General features: G+C 45.7%; 1 protein-coding gene across 2 annotated transcripts in view; it reads left to right on the forward strand.

Annotated features, from left to right (window-relative positions):
- Positions 1-18503, forward strand: part of spop (speckle type BTB/POZ protein) — a 138633-nt gene that overhangs the window by 26396 nt on the left and 93734 nt on the right. For both annotated transcript variants that reach the window (XM_063223436.1, XM_063223444.1), the window contains exon 2: positions 11517-11743. The gene's annotated coding sequence lies outside the window, so the exon portion shown is untranslated. The remainder of the gene's footprint in view (positions 1-11516; positions 11744-18503) is intronic.

Below are 18503 nucleotides of genomic sequence, written 5' to 3' on the forward strand. Positions count from 1 at the left end.
CAAATTTGGCAATAGGCAGCCCAGTTTCAATGGGCAGCATAGTTGCAGTACCTATTTTGAACATTTCCTGCACAGTGTCCCTTTAAAAAACCCAAATATCGGCCGATATTTATACCGATACATCCGGTCTATCCTTAATTTGAAGACAAATAACTGAGCTAAACAATTCACAATCTTCTCTCCCTTCAGCAGTGTGAGTGGAGGACCATAGAGAAACACAGTGGTGTTTTGGTGGTGTGAGTGTTGGGTATCAAGTCTGCTCTGTGTTTGCAATGGCTCAAGTGGAGGGGAATGTATTGCACGTAGCGTAGCCTACCTTTTTGCAGTATAGACAAATGACAAAAATGTTGTTTCAACTCGATATTATGAAATTTAATATTGTTTGACAGCGATATTGATCACAATATAAATGTGATATATTGCACAGCCCTACTCTGGAGCTACTCCACCACCCACAGGGCCACAGGTAACCCATTAAGCTTACACCACAGATACTCCAACCTGCACTCGTCTCCGTCTCTCGCTAGCCATGCTCTCTGGCTAGAGGCAGCTGTGGCTTGACGGTCAGGGAGGTGGGCTTAAGATCAGAGGGTTGCAAGTTTGAATCCCACCTTCACCTCTCCCTACACCTCCATTCATGGCTGAAGTGCCCTTGAGCGAGACACCTACCGTAACCCCACTTTGCTACAGGGACTGTAACCAATACACTGTAAATGACTCTAATGTAGTGTAATTTAGAGGGAGGGTGAGAGCTAGACAGAGCGAGTGAGAGAGCAAAAAGTAGAGAGAGAGAGCGACACACCTAGAGAGGCAGAGAGAAAGAGAGAGAGACCCATAGAGGAGCTAGACGGGGCTCGTGAGGGGAAGTGAGGCAGAGGGCGAGGCGGTAGAGGTACAGTAGAAAAGGGAGACGAGCCAGCTCGTGAACTAGGGATGCAAATTATCGATTAATTCATTAATCATTAGTTGATAGCCTTATCGATCGACTTACGATTAATTGATAAGCAGCGTTTTCCCCCCGAAATGTCAATGTTTCTCGGGAAAAAAAATACTACATCTAAACATTTTTATTAAAAATAATTCGATTAATCATTTGCATCCCTATCGTGAACTTTTCTAAATGTTAGCTGTTCTTAACGTCTTATCCCGGGGGGGGGGGGCTGTGCCCGTAGTGGCCCTCCTCATACGGTATATCCACCCAGGAGCCTGCAGAGACAGGAGATGGTGTCCTGTTGTGAACCTGTGGAGCTGCTAAATGCAAGTGGATTGTGGGTGGCATGGCTGTAGGCTACAGGGAGAGGGAGGATGATGCAGCATGTGTGGTGCTGGGAGACTGGAGACACCAGCTCCACTAGGCCCCAGGCAGAAAGATTTTGTGTCAGGATGGGCTGCCTACGTCAAAATATGAACATAGCCTAGTGGTTCTCAACCTTTTTTTGAATCAGAAGCCTCCCAACGTCACCCTTGACCTCACCATAAACTGACCAACACTCACCTTAATATTACAAAATAAAATTGACTAATGCCCCCCCAATGGCAATTAAGCACCGCCCCCCTCTCTTTTTCAACCTTCTACGCAGCGCCCCCCCAAGGGCTCCCCAATGCCCCCCGGGGATGCTGTAGTAGACCCCCCATTGAAAAGCGGTAACATAGCCCAACCTCTAACTGCCTTCTAGGAGTGCTTTACTGGTGTGTGTTGTAAATGGCTTGGCAGCTCAGCTCGATGTGTGGGGCATATCGACACCACGGCACAGGTGTCATGGAAGATGCCCTAAGGAGGAGGCAGCCTGGCTGCTGGGGATCTTGGGCATACCACCACCACCACTACCCTGCCTGGAGCCCAGAGAAGCAGAGCTGCAGGCAACACTCCTCCACCAGTGGCCCAAGGGATATGGATATACAAGGGTAGAGCAAAAACGAAGGAACCGGTATCAAGAGATTTGAGGGAAGAGGAAAAGTCAAAGGAAGGAGGAAAGGAGGCAAAGATAATATGGAGACAGGAGTTACTGTCTAAAAGGGAAGAGGAGACCAGTGAAACGGAGGGATGCAGAGAAGGGAAGGATAGAGTAATGTGCAAAGGAAAGGAATGACTGGGCAGTGGAATAAAGGAAGGGTTGGGGAAGGAGGGAGGGACGAAGCAAAGTACAAGGAAAGAGGGAGGGAGGGAGGAAAGGATTGGGGAAGTGAAGGAAGGGAGAGAGGGAAGAAAGAAGGGAAGGAGGAGGAGGAGGAGGAGGAGGAGGATGGGAATGGATGTGAATAATAGTAAGGGATAGAGGTAGCAGGGGGGCTGTTATGGGCTTGCTGAGAGGCAGGAGCGGTTGAGCAGGCTGGAGTCGCTTGAGCAGGTTGAGGCCGTTGTGGAACAGTTGGCACAGGAGAGGGCACTAGGCACTGGGCACCGGGCAGCCTCTTAAAGGTGCTTACAGCAGGGGACCATCATGGGTACAGGGCAGGCACGTGTGCGGAGGGATGCTGACGGCTTTGACCAGGACCGGGACAAAATCACCTGCAAGGTCCCCCCTGTCAATACATACAGTATAATGGGGCTCTAATTGTGCCCCCCCCCCTTTTCCCTGGGCCAGGGAGAACAGACCTCCCGTGTGTGTGCGTGTTTGTGTGTGTGTGTGTGTGCGTGTTTGTGAAGTAGTCCATTGTCTATTGTCCTCACATCACCTGGTGATTGTTTTGGTTTGCTTTGTGCATCGCGGCTTGGTTGCATCTTGCCCTCGGCACTGCAGTCAATTAACAGCTACTCCACCATTGTCAAGAAGTGTGTTCGCACAAGCCCTTTTGCCCACCACCTCATTTGTCTAATATCTGTCTCTCTCCCTCGCCTTTTTATCCCTCATTCTTATTCAGTCGTTTTACTGGCTCTAAGCTTATCTCCATTTGTCTGCTTCTTTCTTTCTTTCTTTCTTTCTTTCTTTCTTTCTTTCTTTCTTTCTTTCTTTCTTTCTTTCTTTCTTTCTTTCTTTCTTTCTTTCTTTCTTTCTTTCTTTCTTTCTTTCTTTCTTTCTTTCTTTTCTCTGCATGCCTCTCTTCTGTGGCTCAGCTTCGGAATAGAGTAGCCAGTGTATGAGTTGTCCCTGGGTGCAGTATGGCTGAGTTAATGCATTAATCGATGGCGTTTTAAGAGTCTTTATGGCGGTGATGAAGTGTTGTCATGGGCTTTTACTCCACTGCCCATGAAGACCATGAACAAGATGTATGAACTACAACACACACTAAGTGGCAAGGGTGTTGTGCATGTTCACACACACACACACACACACACACACACACACACACACACACACACACACACACACACACACACACACACACACACACACACACACACACACACACACACACACACACACACACACACACACACACACACACACGCATGACTAAACGCACAGACGTACAGTAGACATAACACACGCATGCATACATGCACGCATGCACACACACACACACACACACACACACACACACACACACACACACACACACACACACACACACACACACACACACACACACACACACACACACACACACACACACACACACACACACACACACACATTGTAAACAAGGTCAGAGACGGTCAAGTTCATCCATAAAATTGCATTTGTTCGCTCATATTTATGCAGGTCGAGCACACATGAAAACAGACACACACACACACATGGCTCGAGGGGTGAACAGGTAGGATCAGTTTGCTGTCAGCGGTGGATTTGCTGGTGGTGGTGTGAATATTTGAATTCCCATTTAAATTGGCAGTAGGATTAGCCAGGCGCTAGGAGAGCAGCAGATTGGGGATTGGCGGAGCCACCAGTTCCTCCGATCTTCCTTAACACACCCAAGTTTCACACAGATACCCTACTATTTCACACACATGCAGATATCAGTGCACACACGCAGCTGAGCAGACACACACACACACTGACACTCTTCACCTCTTCCCACTATCTTATTTTCCATATCTGGCTCATTCCTCTTCTGTGCCTCTCTGGGTTTTTTTGCTGCCTGTCTGTCATGCCCTCTCTCCCTTTTTGTCTTTTATCTGGCAGCATTTGGCCTGTGTGTGTGTGTGTGTGTGTGTGTGTGTGTGTGTGTGTGTGTGTGTGTGTGTGTGTGTGTGTGTGTGTGTGTGTGTGTGTGTGTGTGTGTGTGTGTGTGTGTGTGTGTGTGTCCGTGTCTCTTTCTCTGTGTGAGAGATGGATGACCCCCTATCTGAGCCCAGAACTGCTCTTCTCTCTGGACGTGAAAAGGGAAATGTTGAAAGGAGTGTGTGTGTGTTTGGTTGTTGGGTGAAGGTTGCGCATGCGTTGCGACTGAGTGTGATGTATGTGTTTTTGAGTGGAAAATATTGTGAGCTCTGGAGCTTTTTGTCCTCACCCACCTGCGGTTTAGTATGCGGCTGTAATTTTTTACCAGAATGTGGAGACATATTTCAGCCGGTGTGTGTGTGCGTGTGTGTGTGCGCGTGTGTGTGCGCGCGTGTGTGTGCGCGCGTGTGCGTGTGTGTGTTAAAAGTAGATGTTTGTGGTGGCATTCTGTGTAGAGAAAGCCCTTTTTCTTTAGTGGCGTAAAGGCTAGTTCCATTGCAGGAACAAGTGTAGCATTTCAATGCAAAGTATTATTTTTAATCCTAAATCAATGTTTGCTAAATATTTACACGTTATCTTGAAACTCATTATTTAAGCTTATCTTTTCGAGGAGACAAAACACAAGTGTAATAAAAGAAATGTTGAATGTTGAGAAAATCCTTGCATTCCTGCATGCCTGTGCCATGCATCCATACATCCATACATCCATCCATCCATTTTTCTTTTTTGTGATTCTCTTCTTATGATCTATATTTAAATATACATATCCAAGACTTATTCTTTTGTGGTTGTTTGTACATGAGCATGTACAACAAGTAAACACAATTAACTTAGGCTTAGGCAACAAACTCAAGGTAAGCGTACCCATTAAGCCCACCAAAATCTAAATTTCTTTATTTTTCAATCATCTTCACACAATTTTTTTGTGAAATGATTTCTTAAATAGTAAGATTTACCTCTCTTCTCAATGTTTATCACTGAGTTGATGAATATTTCAAAGTACAATATGAAGATTTTTTACGAGAAAAGTGAAAAGTCTGAATGGGCTTAAATGGTACCTTTGGTACCATTTAAGCCCACTTGTGTTCCAAATAAGCTCATATAGTTATTTCTCTATCAAAATACCTGGTGAGGTGTGTGAGTTGAGTTTAAACAGTGTAGCCTACATGGCATAAATGGTTTCAGATCAAAATATTCTTCCAAAATGTAAAATTTGCTCAAAAAATAATGCATAAAACCTAATTAAACATTACAGCATCTCTTACTTCATATACTTCATAAAATTCTTCATCCAAACAGAGAAATTTATATTTTCTTATTGATTTTTGTTAGTTCATTACATTACGCCTTTTTGACCTACAACTTGAGATTGTACAGCACTTTTTATGTCCCTCAAAGGCATTTTTCATTAGCATGCATGCCAACTTGCATGCATTTCAATGGGGTGTACCATTTAAGCCCAGCTAGTACCCATTAAGCCCGCCTATACAAAAAGCTATTTTATGGAAATAATCAACTCCACAAAAACATTTCATGATGCATTTCTTTAAAGATCAATGCCAAACAAACTGGAATATGCTTAGAATTCATACCTAACCACCTTAAGTCTTACGGTAGAGTAAGATAAAGATGGTGTGTGGTTGTATCAAGAGAATATCAGCGTTTGCTTGCTCATAAAACACATCTTTCCATTTGAAGGGAAATGCTATAATTTAGTAAAACACTGCATGTATATGTATAAAAATCATTACATTTACCTCTTAGTTCACTAAATATGAAAGTATTTTCAAAATATTTGACTTAAACTAGCTGAAATTCTATGATTTCTGACATGTCCCAAAACAGCAAAGTTTTGAGGCAACTTCTTGTCAGTAGTCCTGAGACTGGGTTCACTTGGACGGGGATAACTCGGCGATAAAAAATGTGATTTGTTTGCAATACAAATCATTTTGTCAGTTACTAAACCCTTTAATTGGATAGGGTGATGAACAACAAAATTCACCTTTTCCCTTTCTTTAAATTGACCTCAAAGTTGAAAGTGGGCTTAAAGGGTACATGGGCTTAATGGGTACGCTTACCTGATATCATTAGCTTAACATGTAGTTCAAAACAATGTAACAGGTGAGTGAAACCGCTATAACTTATCTCTCACCATTCACATAGACCTGCCAGTGCATTGCAGTAGATGCGGCAGTGAGTGAATGCAGCAGAAAAGATGAATTGACGGCTTACATAGTTAGCCTGCTGGGGAAACATTCACTGTACGAACGAGCTTCAGCAGACCGTCCTCCTCCCCATACATACAGTGAATATACCTTAATTAATGACGGCGAGGCTGGTGATTTATCAAGTGATTACAGCTGACATGATGCCGCTATCCAGCTGTCCAGCCTTTTCCTTTGCCAACGACTGAGCTATTCTTAGGAACGTCTTAGGATCCATTGACTTCCATTGGCCACTGGAGACTGGAAAGCCCAGTGTATCTGTCAGTTTTTTTAAAAAGTGAGTAGTTAATATTTCTTCTTCCTTTAAATGTGCTGGATTTTTTTATATTCTTGTTGCTAGAATTTGGGATGCTGTTTTTTCCATTTATTTTCATATATGACTGATGCTAAACCTTGCGTAAGAGCAGCACTCAAGGTACAACGAGCAGATAGCTTGCTGGGGCTGACAATCGATATTAACCGCAAGAAGAGAAATATTATCTTACTAAGGTCCTGCAATACAATAGACCCAGAAAAAAACCCTGAATGAGCCAATTAGCTTACTGCTCCCACAAGCGTTACCTCTGCCATCTTGATAAATGCCCCAAAAGCTCCTCTCCCTGCTGCTCCAGCTGCAACAGGGCATCTGTTTAGTCTGTTGGGAGAGTTGGTCTTTGGAACCGAGGGTCGCAGGTTCGAATCCCCGATCAGTGCAAAGAAATTGGGTGGTCTACTACAGAAGTGCCCTTCACGGAGGCATCTATTGCTACATTGCTCCAGATTGTGCTTAGTGTAGTTCCCCAATTAGCTGAAAGTCATTTAGGATAGAAATGGCAGCTAAGTGTAATGCCATGTATACTGTACAGCATGTGCAGACCCACTGCTGAAACGCGCTCAGGACTTATTCAGTTTTAGGTGTTGAGGGCCGGTATGAAGGGCCTTATGTGACATTTACGAGCTATGGGAATTATTAGTTATACCAAACGCTGATATTGTTTACATGTTTTTAATTTCAAATTAATAATTGAGCATTAAATTGTTCCGTCGAGTTTACTTTGATCCTTCATTTAAATCAGAGTTGTGAGATGTTTACATGACGTTTTCAAAGCAGAATTAAGCTTTATTCAGAATTAAAGTGAGTTAATTTTGAATTAAATGTCTCATGTAAACGTAGCCATAGAGAGCACACATGAACCCCCCACTATGTGGTATTTTCCATTGGGCAACTTCTTAACGCCTACCAGAGCAGTGTTTCCCACAGAAATTTTGGAAACTATGGGGGCAGCCGGGATTTTTTTTTCCGGGGGGGGGGGGGGGGGTGGTCTTTTCACGCGGGCCTTTTTTTGGGGGGGGGGGGTTGTAGTACATTTATATATTTTTAAAAAAAAATGCAGTACAGTGAATATATTTCTGTTTTTGAGTACTGTGAAATTGTTAACATAGCCTACCCTCTTAGACCCTTTTTGTCTATGCCTTTTCCCCACACACACACAGGCGTACACATTCTACATGAGGGGTGCTGGTCACAGGGCCAGTTTTTCACATTACAATTTATGTCTATATTCACATTCATTTCTATATACAGCTCAATGTCTCCTCTGCTGTGTCAATGGAGGCCTGTCACCTAACTCATTACAACTGTAAAACAAAGGCTGGGGAGTGTTAGTAAACTCATCCCAACTGTCCCTTCTCTGAAGGTTTTTTTTATTGCTCCCAAACCCAAGTTAACTACAACAACTTGACTAGGCTTTTGATCCCTCTGTCTTTCAAGCACTTGTAGTTTTCTCTATAGGATGTATTTACTCCAGGAGGAAAATGCGAAGGAAATCGTAATTCAAATCGTTTTTAACAAAAACGGAAATCGTAAAAAATATTTGTTTGTTTTTTTTTTTTTTTTTTTTTTTACATTTTCGGAAACTATGGCGGCCAAATTTAAACTATGGCGGGCCGCCATAGTTTCCTCAATGTATGGGAAACACTGCAGAGGCTGCCTAATGCCCCTGTGGGACTGTAGAGCCCCCGTTGAGAAAAACTAGTCAAAACTCCACACTTGTCGCCGCTTGGGCTGCCTTCCCTTGACTTTCCCGCCTCTCCTCTTCAAAGTGACTAAACCTCCTCCGTTAGCTTTGCTCTGATCCTCCCTTCCTTTCCCCCCTCTCGTCTTGTCTCCCTCTCTCCGTTTCTGGCGACTGACGTTCTTTCATATGTTCCTTCATACATCTCCTCCCTCACTCTCATGTCTCTCCCCCCTCTTTCGCTTAATCTGTCCTCCCTTCTTCTCACCTCTCCTGTCTTTTTCTATCGCTCCCCTCCCTCTCTCTGTTAAATCTTTCCATTCCCCGTCTTTACGGCTTCTTTATTCTTCCCCTCCTCTACCTTCATAGCTCATCTCTTCCTCTGCCTGTCTCTTTCTGTTTCCTTTCTTCTGCCTGTTTCCTTCTCTTTCATCAGCGCGTAGTGCATCTTTCTATCGCTCATCCCTCCTCCTCCTCTTCCTCCCTCCATACTCAACAGGGCCGGATTAACGCACAGGCTTTATGACTGAAGCCTAGGGGCCCCCACCTGCCAGGGGCCCTGATTTGCCAAAAGTGAAAAATTGCACGAGATTCGAAAAATTCGTCTGTTGTGTTGAGTACAGTTGGTAGACATGTCATCCTGTTCCTAGCTCGTGATTATGACACTGTCTATGTAAATAGTGAATTTTGTTTTCCGGGGGTGCCCACAGCAACCTGTAGCCTTGGGGCCCCTGGCCATCTTAATCCGGCCCTGGAACTCACCTCTCATGCTCTTCTTTTCCATTTTCCTTCTTTTCCTTTTTTTTGCTCTTCACCCTTCGCTTGGGTTTTCAGGCACACTTTTTCACTCTCTCTGTTTTCCTTTGCCATTCTCCTTCGCTCACCCCATCCCACCCCTTCTCATTTTCTCATCATCGTAGCCCCCCTCCCTCCTCCTCTCTGCTTGTCACCTGCTCCGAACTTGTGGGAATACATGTTACACGCTTATACACACACACTCAGGCATACAAGTAAATAGGTGTATGGATCACCAGTGAATGATGGGTCATTCAACCAACTGTAGACATACCCACACACGCATACACAGGCGCAAACACAAAGCTGTACACATTGCTTCTTTCAGTGACCGTACATGCTTGTGAAGTTTGCCTGCTGCCACAGTCACTATCTCTGAGGCTATCTACTGAAGGCTGTCGCACTGGCATGTGGGGGGGATTAAGCCACAAGCTTGACCTTCTTGACAGATTTATGTGTATGCCAGTGTAAAAACAATGTCCTTACTGTGTGTGTGTGTGTGTGCGAAAGAGAGTGAGCGAGCGAGTGAGAGAGAGCACGAGAGAAAGATGTCTGTTTTCGCTGCGGGTGGTGTTTATAGAGAAAGCTGCGTTTGGACAGAGGGAGGCAGAGTTGTTTTGAAGAAGGTGTAGTAGGCAATATCAGGGGTGTTGGGGCACTGTTGGAGAGTTGGTTGGGGCACTGGGTGCGTTTGGTGTGCATGGTGCTGATGCCATCTGTGAACAAAAGAAGAGAAGGAGGAGAGAGGAAAAGCAGCCAGGGAGAAACACACGACTCTGTGGAGAGTACTGAGCTTTTTGGTGTGTGTGCGTGTGCGTGTGCGTGTGCGTGTGCGTGTGCGTGTGCGTGTGCGCGCGCGTGCGCGTGTGTGTGTTTACAGTTTTTTATTTGTGTTTACAGTTTGTTTATTTGTGTTTACAGTTTGTTTATTTGTGTTTACAGTTTGTTTATTTGTGTTTACAGTTTGTTTATTTGTGTTTACAGTTTGTTTGTTTTTGTGTGTGACAGCTTTTGTGTGTATGTGTGTGTTTGCTTGTGTATGCATGTGTGTTTACTTGGGCAGGGGAATAAAGAACGCGAATGTTGAGACACTGCTGGGCTGGGCTGGGCTGGGCTGGGCTGGGCTGGGTTCGCTCCACTGTGGTTGGAGATGCAGCTCAGTCCAAAACACAAAGTGTGTGTGTATGTCTGTGTCTGTGTGTTTTGTAATGCGTTTGTGTATTGGTATTTGAGTATTTTTCCATAGAACTTTTATCAACACCACCCATTCACACCCCCCCCCCCCCCACACACACACACACACACACATGCAAAGAAATAACCGCATTTCCCGCTAATGAATGGAACTGGCGAAGGACTGTTGTGTGAGGGAGAAAGTGGGTGTGAAAAGACTTTAAAGAGGTTTTGTGTGTGTGTGCGTGTGTTGTTGTTTTTTTCAATGGTGCATGGATTTGTGTGTGCGTGCGTTTTGTTATTTTGTATCTGTGTGTGAGCGGGTTTCTGTGCGTGCATGCGTTTTGTGCGTGTGCGCGCGTGTGTAGCCCGGAGGCGTGTGCTAAAGTGAATACTCCCATCGTTGTAATGTTTGTTTATGTGCGTAGCACTTTGTCACAGTAAGGTGATAAAGAGCTTCATTGTTTGGGGACTGCGATGGAGCCTCTTAATGAGCACGCTCTAATTGCGGCGTTTAGATGAATGTGTCACCAGTGAGAGTGAAAGAGAGAGTCTGTATACAGTTGAGTCACCGGTGAGTCATTGCTGAGCCACCGCTGTGATGTTTTTCTCATCTGTGGCAATTGTGAGGGGTTTGGTTGGTTCATTAGAAACTCATCGCTTGCTTTCTCCCTCTCCCACTTCCTAAGTTGCAGTTGTGGGGGTTTAGGAGAGTAGGAAGTATCTGTCTCAATTACCATGTGTGCACTGTTTGTGCAGAACTCGTCAGTGTGTAATACACACACACACACACACACACACACACACACACACACACACACACACACACACACACACACACACACACACACACACACACACACACACACACACACACACACACACACACACACACACACATACAGAAACTCAGATGTGGGTTGTTGTGCTACGTTATTGTGGTTGAAATTGAGCAGTTGTTGGAAGTGGTAGGAGGGGAAATGAAATGACAAGTAAGTCAGTAAGGGAAATGACAAGTCAAAAGAGGATGTCATCAAAAAGTTTCCCTTTCTATTTGCATCCGTCTTGACATCCTAAATCAACAAAAGTTTCCATTTTCTCTCTCTCTCTCTCTCTCTCTCTCTCTCTCTCTCTCTCTCTCTCTCTCTCTCTCTCTCTCTCTCTCTCTCTCTCTCTCTCTCTCTCTCTCTCTCTCTCTCTCTGTTTTGTATCTCTCCCCTCTTCAGAGATCGTCAAGACCAGAGTACGAACGCTCACGAAGACCCAAGACGGCACGCTGACCCTCAGCAGACAAGCAAGCAAGAAGAGGGAGAGAGGCAGACACACATACACACAAGGCAGACACACACACAGCATCTTCCAGACAAAGGACACACACACTCGAGAGACATCTGGGCCCACCATGGCAGATGCAGCCCTCACAGACGCCTGAAGGCCTTTGATCTCCTCAAGGGTGAGTAGCGGCCTGATGCAGGGAGAGAGAGGAGAGGAGAGGAGAGGAGAGGAGAGGAGAGGAGAGGAGAGGAGAGGAGAGGAGAGGAGAGGAGAGGAGGAGTGATGGGTGGGAGGAGGAGGATGAAGAGGAAGAGGGGGGAGGGATGAGGTGGAGTGGGCACACACACACACACACACACACACACACACACACACACACACACACACACACACACACACACACACACACACACACACACACACACACACAATGGCAGTAAATCACGAGAGGTCAGAAAGTAAAGTAATCCATATCACCTTTAACTGACCTTTAAGTGGTAGCATCAGCCAGGGTAGAAAACTTCTTCTGTATCTTTGTTTCATTCTTTTATAACACTCACTGTTGTTAACATCGCTAGAAACTCCTGGCCTTCGTAAAAAAAAAAAATGAGCAAAATCACCTGCCGTACGTGTCAAGTATAGCACCAATGCACAATGATTCTTTTTACGATCCTTTCCCATGCAGTTGTTGGCCCTTGACTGAAGGGGGACACTCAACTCACCTTTTGAAAGAATAAAGGTTTAGACAAGCGTTAAGGACGTGAGTGAGAGGACAATGGCACGAATAGACCAGACGTGACTTGAGCGACACCGGCGACGGAAGTAATTGACTTTGTATTGAGTCGCTGGCGACTGAAGAGACAAAAGTGTTCCAGGCAACTAGAGGTGATTTGAGCTAGGGGTGGGCGGTAACCGCGGTATAATATCGTGTGCGGTATTTTTTCATCAATGATAGAGATTTTGTGTCATACCGTCTACCGCAATAGCGCATTGCGTCCTGCACGCTCGCAGAGGAATAACAGCAGCACAGGCATTTCATTAAAAACTACTCAATACAAAATGTTTAATGTAGGCTACAATTGTTTGCAATTGTATGTTATGCCAAAACATTTCAATTCTGGAGTGTAAATTTACTTTTAAGGCTGTAAAAGTTTAAAAATGTGTTTTCAAATTATTTGAATGACAAGAATTCCCACATAGATAAAACAACGTCTGACCAGTCATTTAAAAAAATAAAATGCAAAAAGTGTTTTTTTGGTCATTTAGCCACAAAACGCTTAATTTTTTCATATTATACACAATGTACAATGCCGTGACATATACCGTGATATATACCGTGGCTAAAATTATACCGAGGTATACATTTTTGGCCATACCGCCCACCCCTAATTTGAGCTATAGTTTGTAGTTGGACTTCAGAGAATATTATGCAAACGAGCTGTGATGCGGTTCTGTGACTACCACCACAGTCAATGGGAATGTTGGAATGCTTGCATTCCGCTTTTAACAGACATACTCTGTCGCCTCAATCGCTCGTATCGCTCTTGCTTACAGACCAGCGATTCTCTGTCGCTTAATCTTGTCGCTGCCGGTGTGTTTGAGCAAAGAGCAAAGAAAAGAAGAGTGAGAGAGAGCATGGTGGGGGAGGACAGGGGAGAGTGGCTGAAGGTAGGGTAGAGAAGTGGATAACGAGGCTGTGACAGTGACAGTGGCAATGGAAATGGAGGGGCTGTGACTGTCTGTCCTTTCTCTTTTTTCCACCCCCCCACCCCCCCCTCTCTGCTCTTGGGTGCTGAAGCTACACTTACAGTAAGATCCAATAAAGAGCTAACAGGTGTGAGGACGATGAGGTGAAGAGGGGGAAAAGGAGAGGAAGAGGTGCGTGTGCGTGTGCATGCAACCGTATCTCACTCATTTTGTGAAGTATTCACGAAAAAAATAGATTAATTTTCGTGGTGCCTTCACGTTATTGCCCGTTTTTCGTGGTAGGGCAACGAAACGCTGCCTATTCACTTGAATTGCCCGACTGTTGCCTAGCGACCCACTAGTTTGATGCCCTTTCGGTAGCCTACCGTCACATGGTAATCAAACATTTCAAACAAGCAATTTAGGGTTAGGTTTAGGGTCAAGGTTAGGGTTAAGGTTAGGGTTAGGGTTAAGGTTAGGGTTAAGGTTAGGGTTAGGGTTAGGTTTAGGGTTAAGTAGGGTTAAGGTTAGGGTTAGGTTTAGGTTTAGGTTTAGGTTTAGGGGACATAAGGCGTAAGTACCGAAAGGGCGGGTTAGGGTTAGGGTTAGGGTTAGGGTTAGGGTTAGGGTTAGGGCACGGAATTCGATGCGTACAAAAATGAAAGCAAAGAACAATAGAATTAAGAGGCATGTAAACACATGCAAGATAAGCCCAGAAGCTCACAAGATAAATGTATTTGTTAAAAGTTTCTTGGCAATCAAGTCATGTAACGAAGAAGAAAGGAAGGCATAGCAATTAAAGGGAAAATCATTAGCAGAGGCCATCTGATAACAGGTTGGCGTAAAAAAACCCAACTAGTTTTGAAACTGGCAGCAATAAGAGCTTTTTTTGATTGTGTTCTGGAAGTTGGTTCTGAAGCTGAACCGCGTAGCAGGTGGTTGGATGCATGGGCGGACAGAAACGAGAGAAGTGAGAAAAGCAGAGAGAAATAAAGGCTAAGAAATTTGTTCCACTTGTCCCTGACAGGAGATACGTGTGTGTGCGCGTGTGTGCGTTTGTGTGTGTGTCTGTGTGTTTTTGAGGCTGACAGTACTTCGCTACACGCACCTTTTCCCCAGGGAGAGTGGTGCCAGAAGCTTATAGACTAATTAGTACAGTTTTACGTACTGTATGACCGTGTGCTCTTCCTAGAGGTGTGCGTGCGTGTATGTGTGTGCTTGCCTAGTTCTACAACTGTCATAATAAAATAGGCCAATCTATAGAATTAGCGGGATGTCGTTTCCAAATTCACTATGACGCATGACACATGTAGTGAAGGATGGATGTGCCATTTATCAATGTGTGTGCCACTGGAATTGCATTAGATTCACAGGAGGAAATGAATCATGAGAGTTCTGGTAGGAAATATATCCTCCAGCTGTCATCAAACTAAATAGAAATGTGGGCAAATGTGACTCAAAAACTCGTATGAGTTTTTTTTCCTTCGTTTTGGCAGCATACTTTTTTCTGTATGCTGTATGATTTGTTTTCTTCTAAATGTTCACCCATACCTGTACCCAAACGGAGTCCATACACAAAACGTGCACTCTAGCTACGGCAGTCTAGATGTTGTCATAATAAAACCAGCCAGATACATGTGAACAGGCGGCACCGAAAGCTTTTAACAGGACATTTCCAGAGCAAGTGAGAGTGAGCGAGCGAGCGAGAGCGTGGGCGAGATCAATAGATTGCCTACTGTAGGGAAGTTAATTGTGGGGAGGTTTTGGCCGAAATCCCTGCGGTGGGCTGGCAGCTGCCGCGTTTGATTGCAATTAATGGGGAGACCATTTGATCCGGGGGTCCGGAGGGCCACTCCCACCACCACCGCCACCCCCCGAAGACCTGCTGAGGAAAGCGACAGCCTCCAGCGTTTGACTATCGCCTGCTTAAAATAGCCACATTAGGCTGTTGATTGGGGGAGGTCAACACACACACACACACACACACACACACACACACACACACACACACACACACACACACACACACACACACACACACACACACACACACACACACACACACACACACACACACACACACACACACACACACACACACACACACAGGCAGGGTGCAACTTAAACACACAGTCACACTCACACTTGCACATGCAAAAGCACACACACAGACACAGGCACACACACAGACACGCGCACAGTTAGGTGCAGGGTGCGGCATGTTTCTCAGATGTGTGTTGCACCCGTTTGTGTGGGTTAACCTGTGTCGTGTGTGTGTTGGAGCCGTTCAAATTAAGCAAAGTAAAGTATGATTCAAAAAGAAGTTTTAATAGAGATAACGAACTGTGAGCATTCATGCAGATGTCTTGTGGTTAACTCTGTGTGTGCGCACGCCTGTGTGTGTGTGTGTGTGCGCACGCCTGTGTGTGTGTGTCTGTGCCTATGTGTGTGTGGTGCGCCACTCTTTTGAGTGCTGATCAGCTGCCGCAGCAGTCGCTTTGCTGTGATCAGAGGCGCTGGCCCTCCGTCTCCGACAGCCTAATTAGTCTTGGCGAGTTTCCGTGCGGGTCTTAGAAGTTTTACGGCAAGTGAGCCCGGCGAGCAGGCGGGGGCATGTTTTGTGGACCGGCGAAGGCAGAATTTCAATGAGCGTCACGATCAAGTAAGTTAAGGTCCCAATCGTCACCCACCTACCCGCAACACCCCACTCGGGCCTCCCTTCCCCACCCTTCTCGCCTCTCTCCCTCGGACGTGACTGAAAGCAGTGGTGGCAGGGGTTGTGATGGATAGAAATGTCACCGGTCACCGCGGTGCACAGTCATCCGGCTTATGTATTCACTCAGCGAATTTGCCGAGATATTAAAAAAACTCCCTCCCTAGCTCCACCATTTATGCCATCTGCTGTTATTTTCACTTAAAAAAAGAGATGGCAGGAACAGGAATTGGAGCGACAGCCCGTGCTGATTAGAGTTCTCAGCTGATTGGCAACACCTAGCGTACCTAGAGGCAGACAGCTTGGCTTTCCTGAACTTTTGAGCTGCTGCCCAGTCATGTTGTCATTGTGGGTAAATGTAACAACTGCTACCTAGTTTGTTTTCCTTTATGAAATGTGGTGGCTCTATAGGAACATATGACCAGTTTGGGCATTCGTAATAGTTATAGGCAAGCAGTTACGGCCTCAAGCCTGAGGGTTAAGTTACCAGCCTGGTTGCCAGCCTGCAGGTTTTTCAGTGGAGTGATCAACCAGTGCTCTCGTCCATCAAGTGTTTTTCCTTCATCATCCTCCATGACTGAGTTACCTGACATGACTGAGGGCTGCACTGCTCCCATTTGGGGCTGCCCTCTTGTATGGGTGAGGCATAAATGCAATTTTGTTGTGTGCAATGAGTGCCCTCACAACTACAATGGGAGTTTCTCAATGGGTCATTCTTTCACTTTATACACGCTGCAGGTGCATTGAGTGCATAACACAGGTGTATAAGGACATGGTGCAATAGTAGTTTATGTCAAGAGTATAAGCCAAGGAGGAGTGCAGGTGTGTTGAGAGGCGGGGAAGGATCGGCAAATGAGCCGGGCTGGAATCGAACCTGGGCCGCCGGCGTAGTAACCCTGTGCCCTCCCGTTAGGCCATGGCAGGGCTTGGAGTGCAGCTTTTGTCTCCTTCATGCTTTTCGAGGCCTCCTTCCATTGAATAATGGGAGTTTAAATTTGTGTCTTCCTGTCAATGTAGGTAGCCTATTGTGTGCCTGCAGGGCACGTCGTGATTTTGTTTCTGCTCGTCATCCAGGTCCTCTCTGTTCCCCTTTTTTCGTTTTGGCCTTGATCACCGCTCGGAGTGGAGAGGTCAGCGGTTGAAACTGTGCACGTCACTGTCACCATGACAAAACCGTCAGAGTAAGGAAACCACGGCAACAGGCACTGGTGAGCGACCGCCCGTGGTTGCTGAGCGAAGCCCAAGGCAGAGAGCTGAGCTCCGTGCCATCTTCCCTCTCTCGCTCTCGCTCTCTCCCTCACTCTCACTCTCACACACACACCCTCTTCCCACTTTTGTCCTATTTTTTCCACAGTCCCTGAAGTTCTTCTGTCATCCCCAGGCCCAATTCTGGTTGCTGAGACAACCTGAAGCGTGTGTGTGTGTGTGTGCGTGCGTGTGCGCGCGTGTGTGCATAAGTGCGTGCGTACTCAGTGAGTGAGGTTTTTGCCTCAGGGGTCTTGTTCTGTGCGTGTTTGGTCCCTCTTTCTCATTCTTATTCTTAGTCTTTGTCTTGTTGTCATGTTCCCTGTTCCTTCATTTCCTCTTCCCTCTTCTCCTTCTGTCACTTGTCTCCAGCTCCTGCCTCTCCTGATGTTCCAGCTTTGTCTGCCTCCAGCCTACTGTTCTCCTGCCAGGGCCTAGTTCTGTTCTATTCTGTTCAGTTCTCCTCTGTTCTGTTCAGTTTTCCCTGCTCTCCCAGCTTGGCTCAACATCTCTGTTCCCGTTCCTCATCTCAGACACACTCGCTTCCTTCCTTTTAGTCATCCGTAGTCTCTCACTTCCTTTTTTCCCCCTTTTCCAAAGTCATGTAGAGCAGTCGATTTTCTCTTGTTTGCTCATGGTCTTCCATGCTCTCTCTCTTCCTTTCAGTCTTTCTCTCTTTTTCCACCTCTTCCACCCCTCAGTCTCTTTTTTTTACTCTCCCTCACATTATCTGTTCTCTGTCTCCATCTCATTTTGTTTTTAATTTTTTTTTTTACTCATTATTATTATTATTATTATTACATGACACTTGGCTGACTTTTTTATCCAAAGTGACTGACAGATATTACAGGGTATTGTTTACAGTGTCTGGGTCAATGTGGAGTTAGGGGCCTTGCTCAAGGGCACTTCAGGCATGGAGATAACCATGGATGGAGATGGATGGATATGTAGGGAGAGGTAAAGGCGGGATTCGATCCTGCAATCCTGTGATCTACAGTCCTACTCCAGCTGTCTCACGCATGCTATGCGCTCTTTCAGTATTCTCTCTCCTGTGCCCTCACTTTCTCTTGTTCACATTTGCTCTTCCTCTCCCCCTCATACTTGCCTCTGCTTTTCATTTAGCCTGTCCTCCTCTCTTAAGTTCTTCATCTCTCTCTCCTCTCCTCCCCCTCCTCTTCTCATATGATCTGATCCATAACCCCCTCCCTCTCTCCCTCTCTCTCTCCCTCTTTCCCTTCTGGAGTCATGTTTCTCTGGCGCTCTGCTGCGGTGTCCCGGGGTGATGCTGATTGGA

Source organism: Engraulis encrasicolus, chromosome 2 (assembly GCF_034702125.1).
Source record: "Engraulis encrasicolus isolate BLACKSEA-1 chromosome 2, IST_EnEncr_1.0, whole genome shotgun sequence".
Taxonomy (NCBI): Eukaryota; Metazoa; Chordata; class Actinopteri; order Clupeiformes; family Engraulidae; genus Engraulis; species Engraulis encrasicolus.